This window comes from Bubalus kerabau, chromosome X (genome assembly GCF_029407905.1).
Source record: "Bubalus kerabau isolate K-KA32 ecotype Philippines breed swamp buffalo chromosome X, PCC_UOA_SB_1v2, whole genome shotgun sequence".
NCBI lineage: Eukaryota > Metazoa > Chordata > Mammalia > Artiodactyla > Bovidae > Bubalus > Bubalus kerabau.
The window spans coordinates 42,703,740-42,727,998 of NC_073647.1; the positions used below are offsets into that span (position 1 = coordinate 42,703,740).

Here is a 24,259-nt window from a genome sequence, read left to right on the forward strand (position 1 = left end):
CAGTTTGGGAATAAATACATGACCAACTCACGAATTTAAATACAAAGAAAAACACTTTCTATATAGTAACAATAGCATGTTGTTTGGGAAAAAAGCATCCCATTTGTGCTGATATCTGGGGTGGAAAGATATTCTGGAGGAAGGCGGTGCCACTTCATGGGTGCCACTTCATGGGGCTGAGGTCCCAAGAAGCTGGAAAGGCTCCTTCCTGACTGACTGATGGAAGCTCTGTCCAGGCGCCGTCCATGCAGGGCCAAGGTGAGGACCTGGGCTCCTCCCAGTGGCACTGATCTCGTGAGGCAGCAGTGAGTGGTTGAGTGAAGTGACATCTTAATTCCCTGCCCAGGAATTGAACCTGGGTAGCCTGGATGAGAGCCCGGAATCCTAGCCAGGAGACTAGCAAGGGCTAGAGGCTGAACGCTATTGTTTCATGGATCATTGCCTCCAGTGAAAAATGCATTTATCACAGAAGCAGAAACTGTAAATGCAGGCACGAGGTTTATTATTAGAAACATAGCACGACAAGTGGGAGAGCACATAAAGAAATGGCTTAGTTGAGACAGAAGCAGGCAGAGACGCAATCCTGGAGAGAAAGAGTGTGGATGTCACACCTGGTGAGCAGGAGCACAGTCAGGAGGCGGTAAAACCATTTATATGAGGCAGTCCTGGATTTTTGTCTTCCTTCAGGCCTATCATCTGGTTTCTTTCTCTACACCTGACCTCCCTGGGACACTCCCCTGCGTTCGTACACACCCCTCAGCCAAGACGGACCTCGAAGTGAAGGTTTCCCTGAGGAGCAAGACGCATTATGGTCTGGCATTATCCCTTGACTTTTGAGCCACAAGGAGCCTTGCTTCACATGTCTGATGTCTCCCTTGGTACAAAACATGGAGGAATGGAGATCCTTTTATCCTTTACTCAAACAAGGTTTTGCCCCTCTTTGTCCTTGCCATGACTGTTACATTTAGGTATTTATAAGAGACAAACACTGGCTATTTACTCTGTCTATATTGTTTTATTCATTTCAGAGAGCAAAGAGGAGGCTGACTGTAAGTGCCTCAACTGTAGGCATACTATCTCTTGGCACAGGGAATACTAACATTTGTAAGTATCCCGCATGAAGCCGACTTCTTTGTGCCCCATGAAATGCAAACTGGAGGCCAGTTGAAAATGTCTAACTTGGAGCCCATCCATCCATATTCCTCTGCCTTACCGTGTGATGCATAAATACTTTCTTCTTTTTTTTTTTTAGCTGTAAATTCTATACGATTTTATTTATTTATTTATTTATGTTTTACTTTACAATATTGTATTGGTTTTGCCATACATCAGCATGAATCCGCCACAGGTGTTCACGTGTTCCCCATCCTGAACCCCACTCCCACCTCCCTCCCCATACCATCCCTCTGGGTCATCCCAGTGGTAAATGGTTACTAATTCTGTTCCATTTATTCACTGGGACAAGATGATCTGACTTGCCAAAATAGCCATCAAGGCACAGAAGCCTTGAGATATATATAGCTTTGTGATTGAGTCCAACACAAATACTTGGAAGTCATACTCCTTGAACTTCGGACAGGGCACAGGGATCCCCCATGCCCATGACTTCAACCTCCAAAGGCTAAGTCTCTGTGCCTAACTTGCCTTTCATTCGGTTGTTCACTTCTGGTGCCATTTCAGAGCATGATGATCATAGTAATTTTAAGAAGGCAGACATGAAAAGGGAAGACACTGCAGAGATCAACCTAATCAAGGTGAGGGGGTCAGGCAACTGTATGCTCCCCACATTGATCCCATGAGTAGTCTCTCACAATGAGCTTCCCCCAGGGAGGCAGCTCCTTCAGTGGAGGCCCATTCCAGAGAAGACTTTTGCTCTGAGTCCTCCTCCACCAACACCGGTGGCCCTGAGCAAATGAGTGGGCTAGTGACAAAGAGGAGATCTGGGTGGCACCACACATCCACTGTAATCCACCCCTCCTGACTTTGACATGCACTCCCTTCATCTGGAGAGATCACCTCATCTGAGGACAGCTCCTTGAGCATTCTGGTTGGCTTCCTCTCCTCCTAAAGAAGCTCAGAGAGAAAGACTGGACAAATGCTGGGCCCTCACAGATGCAGCAGATGCTGCACCACAACTGATGGTCACTCTCTCTTGCCCGAGATCCGTTCTACATCCCCTGTACTCTCAGCCAGGACCTCGGCCATTTCCAGTGGCTTCCCTGGTGAGGTAATACAGACTTTGTCCCTCAGGGTTCTGAAGCCCTGGGCCCCATGCCCTTCTCAGACCCTTGCTCTTGGGCTTGTCAGTTCACCACTGAAACACAAGAGAAGACTCTTGTCTTCGCTGCAGGAACACAAGACACATCACCTGGCTGTTAGAGATGTTTCCTTGCTGTTCCCCTGTGCCAGAGTAACATGCACACTCCTTAGGATCAAGGTCAGCTCTACCTGCCAGGATGGGGACAATTCTCTGTGTGTGCTGGTCCCCTAGCAGGAGGACCCCAAAGTGCCCAGGTGGCAACCACAGCTCATGGGTCAGTAGGACTGCTATCGTGTCTCCTGGGGGAACCTTCTTGCTTTGGGAACAGCCTGTCATGTGTCACCACCTGCAATAGGGTAACCAGTAGTCACATGAGGCTGGGTATTGTAAACTCAAATGTGCTTAGTGTGTCCCAGGGCCCGGCCTTCTACCTTAACATAATGTGAAGTGAAGTCTCCCAGTCGTGTCCGACTCTTTGCAACCCCGTGGGCTGTAGCCCACCAGGCTCCTCCATCCATGGGATTATCCACTCAAGAATACTGGAGTGGGTTGCCATTTCTCTCTCCAGGGGATCCCCCTGACCCAGGGATCGAACCCAGTACTCCCACATTGCAGGCTGTGGCTCAGCTAGTAAACAATCTGCCTGCAATGCGGAAGACATGAGTTCAATCCCTGGATCAGGAAGATCCCCTGGAGAAGGGCATGGCTGCCCACTCCAGTAACATAATGTGAAGTCAAATGTAAATAGCTACATGTGGCTACTGCGGAGATCTGTGCTGTGGAACTACAGAGCTTACTCTTAAGAACTGGAAGCAAAACTTCCCTTGTGGGTCACTGGGAGTGGTGGCAGGTGGGGTCATGAGTCACTGGGAGTGGTCATACGGGGAGTCATAGATCTCTGGGAGTGGTTGTAAGTGGGGTCATGGGTCAGTGGAAGTGATGATCAGCGGGGCCACTCTACCCTCTGGTTCAAGGACCATGCATCTTAACTCGTGGGGAACTAAGGATGGCAGATGTGGAGCATGTCCAGTCCCTGGAGGGTGACACCCCAGTACCATGGGCTCTCATATCCCAGTGTGCACCCCATGTGTGCTTTGTAGAGGTCATTCCATTGCTCCAGAAGACCAACAGCTTCTGGACGGTGGGGGCTGAGATAGCGACTTTGGATCCATGGCCACTTGCCCTCTGAGCCCCTGGTGTGCTGTTAGAGGGTCTCTTGGTCTTGGATGGTTTTGTGAAATACCCTGTGTCAGTCAGTTCTGCTTTCTGTGAGCCCTCAAATAGTGGTGCCAGACAAGGTGCTGCAAGCAGGAAAGCGAAACCCACATCTAGAATGTGTACCTATCGATTTCAGTAAAGATGAACCTCTCCTCCTACAAGGATGGAAGTGAGATGTTGTGATCAACTCACCATTAGTGGCTCAATGATCTGGAGGGACGGTGCCACTGAGGGATCGGCATCACTGTCTGTCATGGTGGGGCAAACCCCTGGTAGGTGCCGTAGCTCTTCTGGCCTGCTGGTGGCGCCTGTGCTGCTGAGCCCAGATGCAGCATCATCCTTGGCCCCACGGCTCCTCCACGCATGAGAGCACTGTGCAGCCCTGAGGGACCACGGACAGAGGCTGGGCGCTCTCACTTCTTCAGGCACTGGGTCTTCAGTGATGTTTCTTGCCTCTTGTATGCTGCATGCTTTTGTGAGTAGCAAGAGGCAATGCAGGTATCTTCCTTTTTGGTGTCCCTTCCTATAGGTTCATTGATGTACCCCTTCTCCAAACCTACTTGTGGCAATCTACCAAAATTTCTCATTCTAAGTACCTGACTGGCTGGCTAATCCATTTTCCATCGTCTTTAAGCCCATGTCTATTCTTGGCTCGGGCCATTTCCTTTATCCATATATAGTGGATCCCTAGAGTCACCATCTGAAGGTGCATCCACTGGGAGCGGATTTCTGCTCGCCCCTGTCTCTATGGCCAATGTGGTGGAGGTGGTATTGCAGCAGGAGTCCATTTCCACCTGCAGTTTCAGTTCAGCCAACCCACCCCTCATCTACGCTCAGCATTTCTACACCCCCAGCAGCTGGTCAGGAAAGAACTTCCTGGCCCATTAATCTCCAGGAATAAACTGCGGCAGAGGTGCTTGTGACACATTTGCAGGTCATATTGGCGTTTAGCTCACCTTCTTGTAATCTATGGCCCTGCTTGGGTCTGATCTCCTCGGGGACGCCACTTCTGTTTTGCGGTGGATTACTGTTGCAGTCGCCTCCCTTTGTGGGTCTGACAGAACCTAGCTCATGAGGACCAATGGCTGCATGCTGTATGCCGAGGAGGTGGCCATGTGTTCCAGCAAAGATAACAAACCTGGCAAAGCAGTTGCTATCGAGTGGATGGTGGTCCAGTGTCCTCCTTAGGAGCCTAAAGGTTTAAGTAGGGTCCAGACCGCTGAGGAGGTTCGGTGGGGACCACCTCCCTGCATCCTTTTGGTGTTAAGGGTGTCATTAATGTTTCACATCTCTCAAACCAGAGGGAATCTTGGTTTGTATTTACTCTCACAGTCAAGGTGCAGGGAGTGCACTTGGTCTCCCTGCTCTGATAGCTTCTATACTAATGGGCTTGTGTGCATTCAGGGCTTGTGCCCATCATCAAGCATGTCTGTTCTAATCGCACATCTGGAGGTGGCAGGCAGGAGCTCTCTGGGTCAGATCTAGGCCAGACCTCCATATGTTCCTGGTGCACACATGCTCCCCCTCCACTGTGGACATTGACGGAGTGAAGGCCTGACTATCACTTCCCAGAGCATCCCGCTTCTAGACGTCCTTACAATGTTTGCGTCTTTCCTGTCTCGCCCGCGTCCAGTCACCAAGGTGAACGATGTGGGTCTCTTTGTGGGACAGACTTGGGGAATGATGGCTGCATACGTCTGCCAGGGTGTTGCAGAGTCTTTACTCATGAGGATCCCTCCTTCCCTTTGGTCAATGGATTCTGTGTCTGGCAATTGACTCAGGTCTGGGAACTGGGGAAGATGTCATGACTCTTTTGGAGCACTCTCCTGCATCCTCCTGCTCACTCATCCTTGTTGTCTACCAGACAGTAAGGAATCTGCCTGTAATGCAGGAGACCTGGGTTTGATCCCTGAGTGGGGAAGATCCTCTGGAGAAGGGAATGGCAACGCACTCCAATATTCTTTCCAGGAGAATTCCATGGACAGAGGAGCTTGGTGGGCTACAGTTCACTGGGTTGCAAAGAGTCAGACAATAACAATTGATCCATCCATCCATCCACCCACCCCATCCATCTATCTATCTGGGTCCCCAATAGAAAAATGCATAAAGGAGACAAAAGGCAACTAACAAAAGAAATAGAAATGACTAAAAACCTTGAGAACCTCAATGTTTCTAGAACTCAAAGAAATGTATATTAAAACATTGAGAACAGCCTGTGAACATGGACGGTAGTTAATGTCGTGTAGGAAAAGGGAAAACAGACTCGCTCAAGCATTACTGATGGTGATGCACATTGATCTGACCTTTCTGGAGGCGAATCTGGCAATAGGTAGGAAAAATCTAAACAGCCATACCCTTATACAGCAATTTCACATCCAGGAATTTATTGTTAGGAAATAACTGGACAACTCCACAAGGACATATGTACAGGGATTTCCAGGGAGAACAACCTAAACCTCCTCAGTAGAAACCTGGTTAAATAAGTTATGCTACATGGATATCATGGAATTGTCTTTAGCTACCAAAAATGATATAAAGCCATGTTTAGTGATATAGAAAGGAGCCCACAATATAATAAGTACAAAAGCTAGACTACAAAAGTGTGCAGTGAGATACTTTTTTTTTTTTTTTTGGAAAATTCTATGTGAAATGTACCAAAAAAAAAAAAAGTCTGGAGAATATATAGGCCAGAAAAAATATTTTTGGTTACCTCTGAATTATAGGATTTTGTTTGAGTTTTACTTTTTCATATGTTTCTGCATTCTCTGAATTTTAGGTAACAAACATGTATAACTTTTGAAATCAGATAAAATCAGCAATGCTGAAATGCTCTGAAAAGTGGAATGAAATGCTTGGTCAGGAGAGCACTGAGCACTGAAGCTCAGGTCAGGAGACTTCAGTAGAAAGGTGATCACTCTTCCCTTCCATTCCCACCTGAAGCCAGTGCATCAGAGCATCTCCAGATGGAATTATGCTTCAACTGTCTCAGGCAGATGAATATCTATCCTCTTTCTTAAAGTTTCCAGAAAAAGAAGCTTCAAAATTTCCTATGGCAATCCATTCCAGAGTTTATCAAATACGTCTGAAAAAGAAATTTCACCTAATGTTTAATCTGAAACACCTGTTCTGTGATTTAAGCCACTGCATTTCTGCTTCAATTTGCAGTGAAAATAGGAACTGGCGGCTGCCGTTGGTTCTCAATCAGTTCAGCTCAGTCATATCCGACTCTTTGCAAACCCATGGACTGCAGCATGCCATGCCTCCCTCTCCACCACCAACTCCCGGAGTTTACTCAAACTCATGTCCATTGAGTGGGTGATGCCATGCAACCATCTCATCCTCTGTCATCCCCTTCTCCTCATGCCTTCAATCTTTCCCAGCATCAGGGTCTTTTCAAATGAGTCAGTTCTTTGCATCAGGTGGCCAAAGTATTGGAGTTTCAGCTTCAGCATCAGTCCTTCCAATGAATATTCAGAAGCGATTTCCTTTAAGATGGACTGCTTGGATCTCCTTGCAGTCCAGGGGATTCTCAAGAGTCTTTTCAAACACCACAGCTCAAAAGCATCAATTCTTCAGCGCTCAACTTTCTCTATGGCCCGACTCTCACATCCATACATGACTACTGGAAAAACCATAGCTCTGACTAGACGGACCTTTGTTGGCAAAGTAGTGCCTCTGCTTTTTAATATGCTGTCTAGGTTGTTCACAACTTTTCTTCCAAGGGGCATGTGTCTTTTCATTTCATGGCTGCAGTCACCATCTGCGGTGATTTTGGGAGCCCCCCAAAAGTCTCTCGCTGTTTCTATTGTTTCACCATTTATTTGCCTTGAAGTGATGGGACTGGATGCCATGATCTTCGTTTTTTGAATCTTGAGTTTTAAGCCAGCTTTTTCGCTCTCCTCTTTCACTTTCAGTAGGAGGCTCCTAAGTTCCTCTTCTCTTTCTGCCATAAGGGCGATGTCATCTGTATATCTGAGTTTATTGATATTTCTCCCAGCAATGTTGCTATGCCCCCAGGAAGCTTCTTAAAAACAGTTCCCTGAACCCCAGAGGGACACGACTGCAGGCTGGAGACAAGGTGGTATGGAGCACTTTTTTCTGCCCTTGTCAGCCAATGGTAGGTCCCAAAAGCAGATGAAAGACCCTGGCATAATTTTCCTGGTTCCCGTCCCCATAACATCTTTGCGCACCAAGTTTATCCCAGCCTTTCAACTCATGGAACCCTCCCTGCTGTCCCAGCGACTGTGCACTGTTACTACACCCAGCATACAGATGTGAAACCTGAGGCTGGAAAAGGGTCATCACTGGCTCAAGATCTTAAACCCTGGCCTCTGAGCCACGACACCACAATGTCAAGGACAAACCCAGGCAAGGACACTGATCTGGGCTGCTCAGCCCTGTGCTGTGAGGCTGATGACCATATACCCTCACGGGTAACCGGGGTACCTGGAGGGTGACCAGGGCACAGAATCCAGGGTGAGTGAGCAAGAGACAGCTTCCAGATCATGGGCTGACAGAAAACCACAATTTTGCTCAGGGAAAACATGGCTTTTGCAATTTTGGGTCCAGGTCAATCCTAAGAATATGATTAGCTACCAAGCATGTTGCAAGTGAGGGCCAGGTGCCACTCCCTGAAGGCAGCTTTCCATCCTGTCCAAAGTTAAAGCACAGGTTTCTCCGAGACAGAGGGGGCCGCCCAGCAGGGCAAGCAGCACCAGCAGCAGCACAATGCCATTTACGCCATCTCCTCTACCTGCGTTTCCTATCAGCGCTTGAGAAGTGTGCTATGAAAGCAAGTCAACGAGGCGAGCTTAATGCTGCTGAGCTTCCAGTGTCATTGCCTGTATCTCAAAACCAGAGACTCCTGAATCACGTTAACACCCGAGAATTGTGTGGCTGGACCCAGGTTTTGTGAGGCTGTAGTGGGAGACCGCACCAGGCTCCAGATGTCCTGAAACAAGATGGTGTATAGGTTTCTGGAATTACAACCTAGTGAATACACGTGCTTGCCAAGGGTCCCTCCTCTTTTTAGCTCTGCTAAGTCACTTCAGTCGTGTCTGGCTCTGTGTGACCCCATAGACGGCAGCCCACCAGGCGCCCCCATCCCTGGGATTGTCCAGGCAAGAACACTGGAGTGGGTTGCCATTTCCTTCTCCAATGCATGAAAGTGGAAAGTGAAAGTGAAGTCGCTCTGTTGTGTCTGACCCTCAGCGACCCCATGGACTGCAGCCTTCCAGGCTCCTCCATCCATGGGACTCTCCAGGCAAAGTACTGGAGTGGGGTGCCATTGCCTTCTCCCTTTTTAGCTCTAGGTTCCTCCCATTTCTACCACAGAAGACCGTGGTTGGTACCAAAATATTCCACATCCTGAGGCAGTTTGGCAGATGGTGGGGTGTGTAGTCATCCAGGTTGACCTGGGGCTGGCCCTCAGTCCTGCCTGTCCCAGGAAGGGCATCCCTGCAGGCCGAAGGCTGGAAGAAGGTAATGCATCCAATATCCCTGGGTCTCTGTCAGTCCTCTGAAAGTGTTGGCTCTTATTGGGGCTGGGGTCACGTGTGCCTAATGTTTTGTCCAAAAGCCTTGGGGGCCACGAGAGTTTAGAGATTTAGAAATCATTAATAGGGACACAAAGATCATCAGCACCCAGGCAGGGGCTGGCAAACACACTGACATGGCTGCAGTGAACCATGAGACTGTTAATACCAAGTGGGATACGTAGAGAAAATTCAGGATACTATAAATAGCTTCTTGGTATCATCCATTTTTGGTGGGACTACCAAAAGGGTTTAGATCAAGTTGCTGAAAACACTTGGCTGCTGAAGTGTTCTGGGTGATGAAATGGTGAACAGCAGATCATGGACCTGAGGCAGCAGGCAGATGTTGACTCCTGCACAGTTCAGGGAAGAGGCTTCCAGCTTTATGGATTCCTGGTCATGGTACAGCCCCTAGTTCACAAAGCCTGTCAGTTTGACTCAGCTCACACTGCCTTCTGTCCCCAGGGGCCACTATATACATCTTTGCTCAAAAACCACCAATGGTCTTCAAGTCCCAATCCAGGCCACATCCTATAGGACCTTTGGCTGGGAGCTGATGGTGTCCATGTTCTCCTCCTTTCCGAGTTGGAGGCTCTTCACTGTCTGCCTGTCTCCCAGCTGCAGGTTTCAAGGCACAAGCCTGCATTCCCACTCATTCTGGGGAAAGTTCTCTTGCGAAAAGAGATGCCTCTTCAACCGCTATTCGTAGTAGGTGCTTTCTGGCTTATAGATTGCTTTCATGTGCTTTCATCTTGTGACCTCCTCACTCCTATCAGATGCACCAACAAATAGGATTACTCCTAATGGGGACATTTCACACTGTGCTCATCCTTCAGATAAAGAAAGGGAGTCTCAGAGAGGGAGTGATTTGCTGAGACTCACACTCCAGCAGTGGTGGAGCTGGGGACAAATCCAGGTTTGAGATGGCAGAACGGAGTGTCTGCTTCCTCCCACACTGCCTCTGTGGAGGACCAGAGCCTGCCCAGCCTTCCTGGGTAGTGCTGCACATACCAGCACACAGCCTTGCCTCTGCAGGCAATGGATGCAACTTCACAGCACATCAGAGTCTCTAGAAATCCTTTGCCAAAAATCCCTTGGGGGACCTGAACTGACGGTGTCAGCCTGGCGACCCTACACAGACTTGCCTGTTCCAGCCACACACCTGGGCTCAGTTCCCTCCATGGGTCTGGCCTATCGGGGGGGCCTCCCCCTATTTCCCAGCCAAGGAGACCCTCTTCACTACAAGGCCTGATCCAGATGGCCCTCCCATCTAAAAACCCCTCCATGGTCCTTTGATATGAGTCAGTGGTTGGTTCCCCACTCTTAATACTCCCCAACCTCTGCCTCGTTTCAGGCTCTGCACTGCACAGGTCTGCCTGGAAGATGCACTCCAGTCTCCCAACACTCCAGCCCTGAGTGATGCAGGGGTGAGTGGACACCTGACACCCTGCACGGTGGAGGAGCCTCTTGCAGGACAGGTGTCCTTGGGCTTGAACACGCTTTGCCTCGTGAGGTCTGGCACACAGACCTGCCCTCTCCCATCAGGCTGTGCTTACACCAGAGCTAGCAGATGGCTGGGTGGCCAGTGCACTGGAAAGAGTTCTCCTCCCCAACCCAGCAGCTATCTGCTGTGAAAGACACCAAGGGCCCCTCCCACCAGGCTGCATGCAGGGCAGAGCGTGGCGCCACCCAGGCAAAGCACTTGGCATCCTGTGTGTACACACAGCCACCACTTAGGTACCAATTCTTTTTGTCAGTTCTCCTGCTCTGTCAGTAGTGATCATGAGCCTCAGGCACTGTGAGGGCCCAGCCACCAGGGCCCACTGTGGACACCTCCAATGCCTGTCTGTGCTCTGCACCTCCCGACCGGCTGGCAGGAACAGTCAGGTCAACGTTGCAGGTGAAGGGATGCCCTGCCCAACTCTGCCTACTCCCTGTCCCCTTCGTGGTGAGTCCCCAGCCAGCCTCTGGCACCAACTCCCCCCCCCCACCTCACCCCCGGGAATAGCCTCACGAAAGACCCATCCCAAGAAGGTTGGCCTGAGTGAGAGGTAGTGAGATGGGGCCTTGCTACGGGGTTGACATCCCCTGTCCCACTGTTTATGAGGACCCATCCTGGGGGTAGTCAGTGTGTACTCAGCCCTGGGCTCAAGGCCACAGCCCAGCTGCTAGAATTTTGCTGGGCTGGCAGGGGGAGAAGAATTCCCTGGCAAGTGAGAAGATCCAGGCCTGTGGATCATGGGAGGAATAGAGGGAAGTGACGTTTTTGCTTTGCTGTCCTCAGGGGATGAGCAGCTCAGGGTGAAAAACAATGAGAACCAAGGGGTGGCCCAGGGTCTCCCCGGTAGCTGACAAAACCTCAGGCAGTGGACAAACATCTGCCCAGGATTCAACAGGAATGGCTGAACCTCAAAGATACTGAGCATTCCACCAAGGTAGGCCTGACCCGCTGGCATCAGACGTCCTCTTGGGAAAACCTGCATCCCTGACATGAAGGCTGGGAGACCGGGAGGCAGGCCCCTGAAGACCAGGACTACCCAGACGTCTCTGAACTTCTGAGCTTGTGGCAGCAGCCCACCCACCCCACCCCACAATGAGCTGGAGAACCCCTCACCCCCACCCCCAGGGAGCAAATGGGACTGGAGGCCTCCCTCACAGGTGCCCTCCATCCCAGGAAGCAGGGGAGCTCGCCACCCCGAGTTGTGGCAGGACCCACAGAACTGCCAGCAGGAGAATCAAGGAACCATGGGAAGAGGTGGTCACCTACTGCCCGGCAACCAAGCAGAGCGAAGTCACCATACAACATAGGCTGAGCTCGCCGGGCCTGGTGATGGAGGAGATGGACAACACCTCCTTCCCACCATTCCCACTGCCCAGGGACTGCAGCAGAGGTCAGGGAGTTGTAATGAGTGGCCAGGAGCCAGGAGCCATGACAAGGGTTGCCACTGTCCAGGAGGCCAGATCCACAGAGTGGGGAAGGTGATCAGTACAACATGGCCTCCTTGGGGCTCGATGGGTGGGCAACGGATCAAGGTACAGTCCAAAACAACACTGAGGCCAAGAGCAGCCGCCCCAGTAAACAGGTCAAGATCCCTCATTCAGGTTTGGCCCCTGAGCCAGTTCTCAGATCTGGAACAGGGATGGAGTGGGTCCCAGGGGAAGGACCACAGCAAACAGACACTGGAACAATCCCAGCCCCTCTCAAAAGGACCTTGGGCTCTGCGTCGGTGACCCCACGCAGGGAGGTGGGACCACCAGAGGGGTGGAAGTTGCCGGACCCAGGGTCAACTTGACACCGATGTGAGATACCCAGGTAATTCTGACTCTGCAGCCACTTCGGGAAGAACCCCTGGGCTGGGGTTTCTGGGCACAGGGGGTCAAGGGGCAAGGGACACAGGGCCAGTCCCGAGGATTCATCAGTCTGTCTTGAGCTGGGAGAGCTTGGAATGCAGTATCCCCCAGAGCCAAGTGCAGGGCTTAGTGAGACATCTGTCGAAGAGTCCTTCAGAACCTGGGGGCACATGTTATGTGAGGGAAAAATGGTAAGGCCAAACAGAAACCCTGCGTGAACTCCAGTGATTAAGAGAGAAACGCACAGAAAAAGAGGGGGAATACATGCCCCACTCATGAACTGGAGATCCTTCTCAGCTCTGATGGTGCCTTATGGGCATCCTCTGCTCCTGACTTCTCTCATCCTCCTGGTGCTTCGCCAAGTCACCATGGTGGGCACGCAAGTACTCAAAGGGTAGCTCGATGGGGCTCCCACCCAGAGCATGAGAGTCCACTGACTAATGTCCTCTCACCGTGAGTATGGGATGGCAATGCACACTCGAGACCAGCCTCCCTGCTTCTCGATCTCTCAAACAAAGCACCTGGACCCGTTCAGTGGCCCTCAGCCAGTGTCCAGAAGCCCCCTCCAGTGCTGGGAGGGCCTGGTGCCTGGGTTGTGGCCAACTTGCCCAGACAGAAGACAGTGAAGGGCCCATAGACTCCAGAGCTTGGGTGTGATGGAGATGCACAAACCAGCATCTCCAGGTCCCAGGTCAGATGTGATGTAAAGGCCTGTGATGTGAATGCAAGCGGGTCAGTGCCAGAGTCTCACAGAAGGTCCTGAGGTCCCTCTGGGGCAGTGTCCCATCCCCTTGGCAGGCAGCACCCTGAAAAGTGGCAACAAAGTGGCCACTCATGTCCTTTCAAGATACTGTGGTAAAACTGAGATGAAATAAAAACATGTCCAGTTCTCAGGCTGGCCCCTCGATCTGGGATGTATGGAGAGGGATGCAGCCAACAGGAGCTGCCCTGGGGACAGAGGGGAAGGCTGGTCAACCTCCTGGAGCTACATGTCCATGCCTGGGCTTGTCCAGTGTGTGGGAGTCCAAGGCCCAGAACTATAGCTGGGCAGGGACTGAGGGACTGACATGGATATGAAGGAGCCCTCTCTTATGGGCAGAGTGCTGGATGCCAGGGCAGAGTCTCCTCGGGGACTGCTCGGCCCAGGTTCCAAGCCTGGGGGTGGATGGCGGCCCCCAGCGGGAGGGCCTGAGGGACACGCACTGACCTCTGGGGCACTTAAGGCTCCAAGAGACCAGGTGAATACTGAGTCTGCCACTAGCCTGCAAACAGAAGAGGATGAATCTGAAACACAACCAACCAGGGCAGGATGAGCACCCAGACCCAAAAGAAGTGCCCAAAACTCAGCACACAGAGGACACACAGCTCAGTGGAGAGATGGGCAACAGGCATTTCAGAGAGGAAACCACATCAGCCAAGGAGGACACGAGGGAACCCGAGAATCTGGGTCGAGCCTGTTCCAGGTCAATGCTGCCCTCAAACACACAGCAGGAGCAATGTGGAACCCTCACCAAGCCTCAGAGACCCAGGTGGGGTGGGAGGCAGCACTCCCTGTGGCTCAGTCCCCACATCTGGGCACGTGAGGAGAGCTGGGGTCAGCAGCAGCGAAGGGATGGGTGAGGAGAAACACCATGGAGCAGGTCCTCACAGCTGCTCCCATCAGCAGCCACACATCATAGGTCTCCAGTTCACTGGGCAAGGTCTCGTTCAAAACCAGGATTTGGAGGAACAGCAGCAGCCCACAATCTCTTCACAGGACCCTCCCTCATGATCTGAAACCACTACCAGGAGGTTCTGGGGTTTCTGGAGACAGCTGGTAACCACTCTTGGGGCGAGGAGCAGGTTGCCACCATGAGGGAGTTGGGTGTGGTGATCGCTCGGGTTCCTGCAATGCTGAGGCCTCAAATCCAGGAGGCAGCCTCTACCCCTCAACTTGTGCCTGGGAGGCTTATGCAAGGAGAGAGCAGGCTGCATGCTGGAAGAGAAGACTGCTTCACCACTCAACATTCCCATGGCAGCAGTTGTGTGGGTGCCTGGCTAATGGGAACCAGGGAGACACCGACCTTGCCTTCCTGGAACTTGGTGACCCTTGGGGGGGTCCAGACTCGTACACAGCAGCCGCAGCCTGGGAGGAAGAGAGGGGCAAAGACAGGCAGCAGGAAGATGCAGAGTGCCCCAGAACTCCCAGATGAGAGCATCTGGCACCCGAGTGAACGGAGAAAAGAATGTTACCATCGTACCTGGAAGGAGGACAATAGGTTGTCAGGACAAGAGGAGCCAGTGGTCCAGGGACAAAACTGCACGAGAAAGTGTGGGGTCCCGGATGTGCTCTGTGCAGAGTGCAGGGCCAGCACAGCTACCCAGAGTGTGGGGTGATGAGGAAGGAGACCTGAGACCACTGGAAGCCTCCCCCCAGGGCACCACAGACAGGTTGGGGCTTAAACAGGAGAGGGCTCCGCTGCACTTTCAATCCGGGGTTGACAAGGACATAGTGTGTGGTTTGACACAGAACCGATGGTGTGCGACTGGAGGAGAAGAGACAAGAGGGGTCCAGGCAGGTGGGGAGACTAGGCTGACAGCACTGGCCCCAGGCCATGAGGCCTGAGCTCAGCTAGTAGCAGTGGGGACAGGAAGAGGAGCATTTACTCTGATCAGGCACTTGGGAGGCAAGGAGACAGTAGGGAGGGCGGTGGTCAGGAGCAGAGTCAGGTGGCTGCCCTGGGTGGGCTGAGCCCCCGGATGAGAGCAAGAGTTCAGAAAATAGTTTTGAAGGTGAAGCTGTCTTTCTCTGAGACATCTCAGGTTCCAGGGGCAGCAGGAGACACAGTGAGGATTTTCCTTCTCATCTGCCAAAAAGACAAAGAAAAAAAAAAAAAAAAAAAAAAAAAAAACAGACTGTTGCTCAGCACTGGGCCAGCAGCCCCAGGGTGGCTTGGAGGGGAGCTGGCCTGGGCTTTCAGCCCTGAGATGGGGGATTCCACCCAGAGGCCGTGCCTCTCATGGCTTCCCTGGCCCCTGGGGTCCAGTCTGAAGCTCAAATGTGATCGCTGTCACTTTGACTCTCGCCAAGTCTCAGGGAGTAGACACCTATGGCAAGGGCTCCAAAGAGCACGGTCTGGCGTCCTCCAAGGAACTGGACAGGCCCAGCCTCCATGGGTTCCCCGGGCCCACAGCTCCATCCCTGTCAGCTCTGCCCTGCTCTACCCCAGCCCAGCTCCCCAGGGGCACCACCCCGCCCTACCCCAGCCCCGCCTCCTTCTCCAGAATCTCCTCCTCACCCTGGTCTTTCTCACACTTCAGCCCCAGACTCCTTGCCCTGCTCCTCCCACCTCCGTCCTTCTCTTCTGCCGGCTGCTCACTTCCTGATCCTCCTCCAGGTCTCTCTCCAGGCTGCGGGTCTCGAGGCTCCTTCAGGCCTAATCTTCCAGGCTCCTCAGAGTGTGGAGGCTCCTATTTTGTCTCCTAGCAGAGAGGGCGAGCAAGGGAATGCGCCTTTGTTCCTACGTGCATGCCTACATGAGTATGGGAAGACATACACACTGGAAATCAGGGGCTTCAGTGTTTGTGGGCAGGACGTGACCAAGGCCAGCTTGCGCTTTCACCTGTCAGAGGTCTCAGGTGTCAGTGGCAGATCACTGTCCTGCCTGGTGGCTGCATCCTGGCCATCCCAAAGCACCCATGACTCGTTCTGCTTGCAGGAAGGCGGGACCTGCTTCATATGCAAAAGGTACCTCCTGGCAGGCTTTCCAGGCTCTGCGGCCAGGAGCGCCTGCCAGGCAGCCAAACTGCACCTTCTGGTCCCCTCCACGGCCACAGTCCCTGCCCACCATCCTTCTAAGCGTGTGTCCTGGCACTGTGTCCTCGACTTCCTTCCAGCCTCCTGCTTGTCCCTGGACTGTGACCTCACGCAAGCGCCACCTGACCACGGTGAGCCAACCCCACCAGGCCCTGACCCTGTAGGGCTCAGCTGCTTGTCCATGGTTCCCCTCCTGGTGGGGCCCAACCACGAGTCCATGGAGGACGACGGCCCACTGATTTGGTGGGCCCTCAGATCCTTCCAGAGTGGCAGTGTGAGGGGAGAAGTCATTTTCTCTTGTTCCTTGTGGAGTCTCCTGGGCTGTAAATCTCCATCACTCCTGGGGGATGGGTTTCTGTGCTGTGGGCTGAGACATCATGGGGTCCCTGTCCCAGCCACATGAGGACAAGCCAGCTGCTGTGATGAGCAGAACCAACCCTGAGGGAACCTGCACGTGTGTTTCACATTGGTTGGGCCCTCCTGGGTCCCCATGGTCTGAGGCCACTGCCCAGAAGAAAAATGTGGTGGCTTGTTGTCCAACATTGCTGTCTGGTCACAGGTGATTTTCTCCCTGTTCCAAGGGTGCAGGTGAAGACGCCCAGACAAGCAGGAGGAAGAGTGTTTTCTCCTCTGGCTGCCAAACAGGCACCCTCTGCTTTGACAGGTAGGAGCACTTGCAGCCCCTTCTTACTCAGGGATCCCACCCATGCAGTTGAGATTTGGTGGCACCCAAGAGGAAGGGGTTGGGTTGGCTGAGACACTGAATGGTGGAAACTGGGCAAGCCAGGGATCCAGTCACATACCCCAGTAGAGGACATAGCAATGGCTAAACCCCTGGCGAGAACAGGGAGCGCTCCCTTCACAGAAGTTCCTATTCTCCTTCGTTCTTTCTCTAGGCTCTGGGCAGGGCCCAGGGCATCTGCTGACAGTGGAGTCAGTGGTGTGGGAAGGGCTGGGAGGAAGGTGCCTCCCAAAGGCTTAGGGAAGACACCTGGCAGGGCCGTCCAGTGTGGCCCCAAGGCCAAGGCCAGATTGGTTAGCACAGATCTGCCCTCAGCAGGCCTAGAGTAACATGGGGGATCTTCAGAGCATGGGCAGTGATGGGGCTGGGACCTGAGGAGTGGGGTGAGGGTCGGGGGGGAAGCCAAGCCCAGGACTGTGCCTGTCTGTGCTGAGAAAGGACCAGAGGCAGGCTATTAGGCTGCAAAGCCAGCGGGACCCTTGCCCCCTCCTCAGTGCTCCCAGAGTTTCAGGACCCTCTGTCTTGGAACTCACCAAGTGCCTCTGTCCACCTGTCCTGCCCTCCTTCCTGACTTCCCCACAGACTGCATGTGATGGACGGGTCCTCTGGGTCACCACGCCCCTGTCAACAGACAGCGTGGAGACAGATGGAAAGAGCCAGACCTCTGTGATTCCCTCTTCAGTGTTACCAGGCTTGCAGGATGCTTGGGCACTTGGGCCTATGTCCGGACCAAGGGGTGTGTGTTGGACATGGTACCTAGATCCTAAATACAACTCTGAGGGCAGAGCAACAAGGGCTGGTATTCAGCTTGTGGAAATCTTGTACTTGTCTTTGGGTTTGGGGTCATGTGTCTGCAAGGCCCGTGGCTGGTGGAGTGACCCTGCTTTCCAGTGGGCCTCTTGGGCATGCCCCTAGATTGGGAGCTGGAGACACTCAGCTGCTGATCAGAAACTTGTGGCATCATCGGCGGACCCAGGAGGATCCCATTCTGCTTCAGGGTGCATGACTCATGGAAGTTGACACTCCCATCATCAGGAGCAGGACTGGGTCTTCTGCTGTGTGACAGGCAAGGCCCAGGGACCCACCTGTCCTAGGCTGGCCTTAGCGCATGGCTCGGGAGCCACACTCTCAGCCAAACGTGTGAAATGCTGCTGCTTCAGATGAAAAGGGACCATGGGGACCAGACTGAGGCCTGCTTGGGGCGTGGGCTTCCAGCCTCACTGGGCTCACCCAGTGCCGTGTGTGAATAGCATAGACAGACAGAACACAGACTCACACTTCTCATTCAATTCTTTACTTACTCCCGTGGAGTTTTGCTGTACTTTATTAGAGCTAGAAATAGATTTTTGCTTACAAGAGAATGCTTTTGAGTGTCCCTAGGGACCTGGCAGCTCAGGGATTGGGATTGTCCTTGAACTGCTCACAGAGGGCACATGTGTAATCTGAGGACTCCTCCTCCTCCTCGTCCACCTCAGGGGCCTCATTTGGGGCCACGACTGAAACGGCCACCTTCACGATGGAATCATAGGTGTTGTACAAAGTCATCACCGAACCATAATCTGGGTACCTTGGGGGACTCTTGGGCAGTTGCCCTGCACCGTCCCTTCCAGCAGTAGCCGAGGATACAGACATGGAATTGCTGGACATGCCCTCTCCACTGGGGCCACCCAGCTCACTGGGGAGATGGTTTTCCCTGGCCTGCCCAGCTACACTGCCTATAAACCAAAGGCCACAAAACAGAAATGAGCACTGGCGGGGGATTCTGTGAACAGTTGGGGTTCCCTTCTGGACCTTCTTGTCAGCCTCTTGGGTGGACTCATTGTGATGAAATCGAGGAGAGTGTCTGGTCATCACCACTTGCTTCTTTCTCTTTGGGGATGCTGTTGCGCTGGTGGCGGGCTGAGCAGTTGTTCTGGGGTCGCCTTTCCTCTAGATGTTCTGCAGGAGCAAAGGCTTGTCTCTCTGAAACTTGGAACTGCGATAGATCTGAAAGGAAATGAATCACTTTAGCCACCGTGGGGGAGAATGGCCATTCCTCGCCGCCCTCCTCCCCACCACTGTCCTGGCCTTGCCTAAGTATGGAGATAAGGTCTCTTCATTCCTGGCAGGTTATGAGGCCCTAGCAAGTGCACTCCCTAGAGCTCCCCCAGTGCTGGGCGCACTCCCTGACATCAAGCGGCCCCTCAGGGTCTGGAGTCACCCCTGTGGATCCTGTCTAGGGGATGGTGGAACACGACAGGCCCTACTTTCTCTTCTTTCCTTAACCACCCTCTCATGAGAAAAAAATCTCTCCTGGGAAATGAAACCTGTCCAGCACTCAGCTCCTCGAGTCTAGTCTCCCCAGGGCTTTCTACATTACCATCATCCTCTTCTTCCCCACAGAGCGGCCTGAAGGGCAGATTTTATTGAACATACAGGTTCAGTTTGTGAATGAAAGTCTTAATGCTGTCTGTCTCGAAGATCCTGTCTGCACCTCTGTGCTGGAAGACCTCCGTCTGGAAGAGATCTGCCTTGATGACCACCGTGTCTCCCTCATCGTTCCAGTGCACAGAGGTGAAGGCCGCATTCTCCATGATCATCCAGAGCTTTCTTGGGAAGGACAGCCTGAGGAAGGCATTGTTCTCTTCCTCATTGGCTATTTCTGGATTCAGGCCCTGTCGGGGCAGGTTGTTGGGAGCCCAGATCTGGACTTTCAGGTTGGTCCCATAGCTTCTCCAAAGCCTCCCCTGAATCCACGTTTGGATCTGGGGAGACCTGCTGTGGCCTCTCCATCAGTTGATGGGGCCAGCGGGGCTGCACATGTCTCATCAGAACTCTGACTAACCATGAAGCCAGTGTAGCTTAGGAGCATTCACTACCTAAGCAGTGAACGCTCATGGCAGAAGGGCCTCAGACCACGGTCAGGGTGCCCAATAAATACTGTCTGGAGATTCTAGAATCTCGGCTGTGGGCCATGCAGCCAATTAAGTGGTCAGCTTCCTTAATTCCTTCCTGATATCACAGAGGTGATGCGGAGAGGCAGCCCTGGCCCAGTGTGGGGGAGGGGGGATGGGAAAGGAGATGGGATCCCTAGCTTGTCTCTTCACTGAAAGTACAGAAAAGTATGTTTCAGGTTGCCTGAAAAGGCTTCCATCTGCTGCCAGGTGCCTTGTTTCAGGAGGCCAGGCCCTGGATGGGTTGACAAATGTGCTCCTGGCTTCACTCCCCTCCCTAGTAATGGGCAGGCCTGTGGCTGGCTTTTCTTGAAGAGCCAGGCCCTGATGAGTCCTAGCTCGGCTAACACCAAGAGAGACCCCAGGAGTCAGATGGGACCCTGGCAGCTGTCCCTCCCAGAAGATGGGGTCCGTAGTGTCCGGGTTGGCCTAGCCTGAGTTGGTGGCCCCCCCATCCTTCCTCCTCTTCTGGCTTTGGCCTCCTCCATTTGGTGCTGCTGATTGGCAGGTTGTGTTCAGATGGCCCCAAAGTCAAGAGTCCTGTTGTCTTGCCCCCACCGCCCCTCAGGTTGAATTCTCCCTAGAGTAGGGCTGTGCTCGAGCACAGTGGGAGCGACCTCACGTTCCATTTGACTGTTCCCAAGCACCTGAAACGCAGACTCCCAAGGAGGCCGTGTGGGAGGGCATAGCCAGGCACTCTGCTTAGCTTGCAGCCTCCCGGGCTCTGCCCACCCCCAAACTTCATCCTGCTGCAGATCACAGACTGTTGTCTTCAGTTTCCATTTGTTCCCATAAAGACTGCTCTTGTGGCCCTAGAGTGCTCAATATGGGAAAACCTGTGTGTGTGCTTTCCCCATCCCCTTCCCAGAGCCTCGGATTCAGCCTCCCTTGAGGCTGCCTCAAAAGCCCTATTTCCTTTTGTCAATGGGGTGGTTGGGCTTCTGCTACCCCCAGTCCTGGCCTCCCATGTACAACTTGGGTCTCCATGGGTACTTGCCCTTTGAAGGACTTGATTGGGGGCTCAGGGTACAGCCTGTTCTGTTGAAAACAAGCATTTCACTGGTCCTCTTCTCTGCCCCTGCCCCTGTCCCCACCACCACTGTGGACCTGTTCTCCCTTAGCCAGATCCGGGTCCATCAAGTGATTTTTCTGGCTCTCGGGTTAGGCGCTTTTCAATGGGCCTCCTTGACATACACTCAGTCTCAGGGACATGTGTGACTTGTTGAGTTAGATGTGACCAAAGGAAACCCGTCTACCTGTATTTGAAAATGGGTGAGAGTCTGGGTGTGGGACTGGAGGAAACTCTAATGAGAGTCACCTGTCTTCACTGTAAGTGGACAGTTGAGCAGTGGGTTTGGAGATGCGTGTTCTCTGGCCTTTGTGGGCCACTGTTCTTCAACGTCACCATGTAGGGGACAGACTGGTACCTTGGAAAGGCCTATGTGCAAGGACCCTAGGGCACTGTCCCTCAGTTCTTCCACTCAGCAGGCTCTTTTGCCCTGTGTGAGGGCCACAGCCTGGTGTCTAAAAGGGGACCGCTAAGAGGGTGTGAAAGAGGCTCTCCCAGGGGTCATCTGGGCTAAGGACTGGCAGCGTGGATGGAGCTCCAGGCCTTGACTTGGGCTTGCTCCCTGGCCTTCTTGCTTCTAAACAGGCTTACAAAGCATTCCTTCAGGTTGGTTACTCCGGTTGGGACACGACCCTGGAGGCTGTGAATATCAGTGGGGGCCCCTGGTGACTCCTCAGAAGGGGACGGAAGGCCATGGCATCTGTGGGCAGCCTGGCTAGGTGGCCTTTCCTGCCACTGCACTGTCCCACCCCCACACTCGGGGCCCCTCCTTGTCCCCTGGGTCCTGAGGGAGCTGCCTTTCCTGGTTTCCCTCCCCGAGGCACCACCCAGACCCTCGCAGTGGGTTTGTGTGTCACCGAGGGGTCTTTGTCAGCCATGGCTCAGAACACTTGTGTTGTGCACACACAAGCCCTCACGACGTTCAATACCTGCCTTTCTCAGCCTGGATTTCCTGCCCTTGTGCTTGGTGGCCCAGCCCCGGTGTCCCCAGCCCAGAGGCCCTCCAGCTGTTCCCCTCCCTCACTGCGGCTGGGGAGACCTGGAGCCTCAGGGGTCCACCCGTGTTACCTTCCCTCCCGTATTGGAGGAGGCTCATGTAGGGGCCTTATCCAAGTGGGCACTGGGACCATAGAGTCAGATCTTCCCTTCCTCCTGCTCAGTGAGGAGCTGGCCAGCCTGGCAGGTTCAGTTGGGCAGGAGGCCCCATGGCAGCAGCAGGGACAGGGCACCGCCCTCATGGGGGAGGCGCTGGGACTGGACAGAGACGCAGGCCCCCAGCAGAGTCAGTTCTCAGCAAACCCCAGAGCAGCCCCACAGTGCTTCTGATTCTCCTTGTCCCCTTCCTTCCCTGGGCCAGCTTTTGTCACACGGGCCAGAGGCATCGTGTGGCACTGAGAAGAGGAAAGTGTGAGAAGTCGGAAGGTCAGGCCTTGGCATGGGGTGGGCGGGAAGGGCAGGGGCTCCAGAGGAATTAAGACCAGGGCTCTGAGCCCACCCCAGCCGTCACTAGCACGTGATCCTGCAAAGAAGCCCAAGCCCCAAGGCCTCAGTTCTTCATCTTGGAGGTGAGCAGGTGTGAGGAGCCCCGTGTGTTCGGCTGCAGGATGTGCTCGAGGGATGAGACTGAGCTCACAGGGCCTGAAGGCCATAGACACTGTGATGGTGGGGCAGGAATCTCTCAGCACTGTTGCCCCCAGACACTCGTCCACTCTCAACTGGATGGGGTTGGCATCTTTGTGATCCAGGGCGTGTCAAACAATATGAACCTCAATAGGATGTGGAATAGCTAATCAGCCAAACAAGATGTTTCATAGATAAAACTATGTAACTTTTCCAGTTAGACCATTGTGGACCATAGTGTTAGTCCCTCGGTCGTGTCTGATTCTTTGTGACTCTGTGGACTGTAGCCCACCAGGCTCCTCTGTCCATGGAATTCTCCAGGCAAGAATACTGGATTGTCTGCCCTCCTCCGGGGGATCTTCCTGACCCAGGGATTGAACCCAGGTCTCCACATTGTGACCCGATTCCTTATTGTTTCAGCTACCAGGGAATGCCCATTTGCAGTCAGAGGACCTGTTAAATTTGGGTGTGGAAGAATGTTCCAGCAGGACATGACAAGATGCTCCAGGAAATAGAACAAGAACCTCTCCTTGCCTCTATCCCAACTGATTTTCCATCCAAACCCTTACTTTCCGTAACTTCAGCCCCAACCAATGTCAAGTCCTTGATTACAATGGCCAGTTACAGTCTATAATTAAAAACTAATTAACACCTTGGGTTCTGGCTCCCTGGAACCAGGAAAGAGAGAGTCAGTCTATGGATTTCTGGGCATCACTTCAAGGGAGTGTGACCGGAGTTCTGCAGGTTTCCTAGCAGAAAGCGGGTAGAGAAAACTCCTACTTTGCCCCTGTGGTCAACAGCAATGTGACAAGAGCCAGGACCCCTTCCTCCCCCAGAAAGAGATCCCTCTGGGGTTTAACCAAGGCGCAAAAGGACGCCACACAGCAGTGTCCCATTTCGGTTTCTCCTCACCCCTAAGACACAATTCACGTGATTCTGGCTCCTAGACCAACATCACTCTAGGTGTGGGGGTCTTCTGATTCCCCTAGTGTCCCCACTGCTAACACAAGGCCTTTCACGGAGCAGAGGCTCCATGAAGGTCTTGGGAATTAAGGAGCCAAGGAATAGGGGCTATTTGACCCAAATTAATTGTCTGCTATTTCCTTAGATATCCCAGGCAAATCCAAATAAACAGAGATCCCTTAGCTTTACAACATGACATGCAAAAAGTCTAAGAAGCAAGAATTCCAACTATCACTTTTTATTTTCTAATTCTTCCAACAACCAATGTGCTAAGTAAGTTCACATTTCCAAAATTGTTCTAATTACATACTATGCTGTGCAGGACCATGAAATAAAATGAAGAGTCCCCAGTCTCTTTTATAAAACAGCAAAAACTCTTGTTCTTAAACTGGCTAAGTACAAACACACTGTGATCAATGTCACTGAATTGTTAGATACTGGAACGCACTGTCTTCTATTAAAAGCAATAACATTTGAAAAATTCCTAAAGAAAAGAGAGATGAGTCTCCATGTCATTGTAGAGAACAGGAACACAAAGACGCCACACACCGAGTTCCCCCAATGGGCTTGGGCTCTCACTGCTGAGAAGGCTGACTGGTCCCTCTTCAGTCATGGAGGAAAGGATAAGCCTCCTTTCTTGTCCCCTAGGACAAGCTGCTGGACATGGGCCTGGAAGGAGCCTGGCTTCTGCTCTGGCTCAGGGTCCCTCTTCCTCCACCCTCAAGCCTCTGTGGGTGGGGTGGGTGGAAGGAGCTGACCCTTTCAACCCACTC

General features: G+C 52.8%; 1 pseudogene; it reads right to left on the reverse strand.

The window, feature by feature from the left end:
* Positions 1–18,293: 18,293 nt before the first annotated feature.
* On the reverse strand, positions 18,294–19,728 carry LOC129639112 (heat shock transcription factor, X-linked member 3-like; annotated as a pseudogene).
* Between the last annotated feature and the right edge of the window lie 4,531 nt (positions 19,729–24,259).